Source organism: Galeopterus variegatus, unplaced genomic scaffold (assembly GCF_000696425.1).
Source record: "Galeopterus variegatus unplaced genomic scaffold, G_variegatus-3.0.2 Scaffold19050, whole genome shotgun sequence".
Classification (NCBI taxonomy): Eukaryota; Metazoa; Chordata; class Mammalia; order Dermoptera; family Cynocephalidae; genus Galeopterus; species Galeopterus variegatus.
The window spans coordinates 12208-15199 of record NW_007745161.1 but is presented as its reverse complement, the minus strand read 5'-3'; the positions used below and the strand labels follow the sequence as shown (position 1 = coordinate 15199).

The window sequence follows — 2992 nt, the reverse complement described above, 5'->3', positions numbered from 1 at the left end:
AGGACACACAAGGTTGGGCTCCCAGCGCCAGAGCAACAGGCAGGCAGGCATAAAATGGATGAACACAGGATAGACAAGAGCCACAAGGGTGTCTGCTAATAACAAGTTTCCTGTGTGAGGGACCCCTTGGTTGCAGGTTGGGCAAGTAGGCATTAGGCTGTTTCCCGGGTAAAAGAAGTGTCCGGTGAAAGACATACTGTAACCACCCATGTCTAGCTTCCCTTCATTTCCCTTTAGGACAGGGTTGCCAGCTGCTCTGGTACTGGAATCCCAATTTAGCTGGGGGCTCTCAAAGCACTAACACACTGTTTTATGTACCTTGACAATATTCCTTAAATTCAATGACCTTAAAATTCATGTGGAAGAGAAAATGCTCAACACAGCTGGAAACTGTGGAAAAGGTAAAAGGTTCATTTACAGATTCAGGTGGACATTAAAAAGGCTATGTACCTGGGCTTGTAAATTGAGTTCATTTAGTGCTGCTTGGCACTATGTTCTCTGCTTACTCTAGGGAACACTCTGAGAAAGTCATAGGAAATCTGATGTTATATTTGTCATAGGCTATTGCTATGAATGTTATTTCTAACACTATATATGAAAACCCATTGGAAAATATTTTCTTCAGAGAAATGTGCCAAGAAAGAAAACATAATTATCTGGGGAATTATTTTGCTTTATCCTCGCAGACAATGTCAATATTTTAACTGGTTGTCTATCCACTTACTATAATTTCCAGGAAGACTGAGTGCACATTTGCAGCTCAAAGTTATTCCAACTATGTGTAGATCCCTATTACTTGGGTATCAACTTATTGATTTTCTAAATTTCCTTTTGGACCTGATCTTCTATTCAACCTACATTTTCCTGACTATACATTTCCTTTTTATTACATGGATTTTGGGGAGATTTAAATGACTGAATAAACAGATGGATGCCTTACCTGGAAGGTGATCATTTTATGCAGCTCTTGGACCAAGATCTATGAAAGTAGAAGTGGAGAGAATAGAAAGACATGAGATACCTGGACTGCAATGTACAACTCTGTTCTATCAGAACAAAGTAAATTGCAGCCTCAGAAAATGCCACCTACTGGGAGAATGACATTTCTAGCAAGTCAGAAAAATCCAAGTTTCATAAGCACGGATCTCTACTTGTGATTCTGTTATGATAGAGCTTAGATAAGGATGTTGCACATTTCTGTTCTGCTGATCTAACACCAAGTTGTTAACCTTTGAACCGGTGTTTTTTTTTCCCTCTCAGAAATTTATCCTAAGGAAATAATGGATAAGTTAAAAGACTAAAATCTTGATCTCTAAAGCTCAGTAGGTCTAGAAATTATTCCTTCCTGTGATTATCTAGTCTCTGCTCTGAAGCTGGGTAAGAGATCTCAAATTAGGTTGGGCTTTCTTGGGAAAGCTAGATTCAGGGACCCAGGGAGTTTTTTTTTTTTTAAAGCTGCAGCCTTCAGTTTAGACTCCATTCTCTCTCTCTGGAAACTTACCATCTCTTATGAGCTCATTCTGGGCTTTTTGAAATTCCAACCAGCACTGCTGGGTCGCTAGGAAGGCTAAAACGGGCAAGAGGGACTCAGAGCTTCGTTTACACAGTCTTCAATAGATCTGCAGATACACCACAAGACTAAAAAATGACCACAAATTGCAATTTACTCAGCATTCATTGCTCAAATATTTTACAAGGAGAATAAACCCAACGTGATAAACCCAATTGCTGTGAGAACACCCTAAGAATGCATAACAGTTTCTCTAAAAATGCTTTCTTCCTGGATCCCTTGAAATGGCTTGAAATTTCCTGTGTCAGGCTCGTGTAGGGCCACCTGTCCTCTTAGAACCACGAAAGTTAAATGCACAAGAATACAAATTGAGCTGGACCCCGCCCCACTAGGGCTCTGGTAACCTACCCAGTGCCAGTGAGAGCTCTACTCCTGCTTTCTCAGAACCACTGCAGAGTGCGACAGGACTCACACACCCAAATACAAAGTTATCGCATTTGGGGGTTGTAAAGTTTTGTCTTCAGCCAGGTAAACCCACAAGACAGTCTCCGCCTTTCTCCCTGCCCTTCCATACGTCTCCCGAGTCCATACCTACTCTTCTGCCGCCTAGCTCTCAGCTCCGGGTCTAAGCCCGGGATCAGATTACAGCGTCGTCCAGGTACTAAAGGGGCAACCCCACCCTCCATTCACGCTGCGCAGGTCTGAAGATTGCAGAATACCGCCTACGGCCCTACTGCGCGTGTGCGGAAGTAACTGCTCACCTAGAGTTCCCAGGCTCCTCCGGGGTGTAGGCTAGCCATCGGAGACCACATTTCCCATAAAGCCTGTGGAGCTCTTTCCCGGAAAACGTCAGAAGCTTTTTCCTCCTTTGGGGAGATTCTTGGGTTGGTATCACTAGGGATGGCCCGAGAGCTGCGCACGTAGCTATGCACAAAGATAAGCGTACACATCATTTTCATTTGAAAAGACAGACATAAGAATTTTTAAATTCTGGAAAGTCGAAATCAACAGTATGCTAAAAGAATAATTTACTCTTACTCAGTAGGGTTTCTAGCAATACACTAGATTAGGTCAGGGAGATGTAGAGGACCCAACAAAGAAGACTGAGAGAGAATAATCGGTGAGGTAAATGTAAAAGTACGAGGTTTGGATCTGAAAAACCAAGGGAAGAAATTATTACAAGAAGTAGAGAGGACCCACCGTGTCAAATGCTGCTGATAGGTCAAGTACGTTGAAAACTAAGGATTAACCAATTGCATTTAGCAATGTTTAGGTCACTAGTGATGTTGAAACGCCATTATAGCGAAACGGTGGAAGTTTGATAAAGTCTGATGAGAGTTTGTAAAAGTGGGAGTAAAGAACGGTAAGCAGAGTTCATAAGTACAGGTGCAGATAGGTGGGCAGATTTAGTGTTAGGAAAATGAGGGAAAAGTACACTTGAGTACTTCTGATTTCTCAGTGAAACAGGAAGCTGAAAGTGAA

At 42.2% G+C, this 2992-nt stretch overlaps 1 long non-coding RNA gene across 1 annotated transcript; it reads right to left on the bottom strand.

Annotated features, from left to right (window-relative positions):
* Positions 1–939: 939 nt before the first annotated feature.
* On the bottom strand, positions 940–2210 carry LOC103583016. Its single transcript, XR_549818.1, has 3 exons — positions 2102–2210; positions 1502–1638; positions 940–979 (listed from the first exon to the last, which is right to left on the bottom strand). It is a non-coding gene; the product is annotated as an uncharacterized LOC103583016 (long non-coding RNA).
* Between the last annotated feature and the right edge of the window lie 782 nt (positions 2211–2992).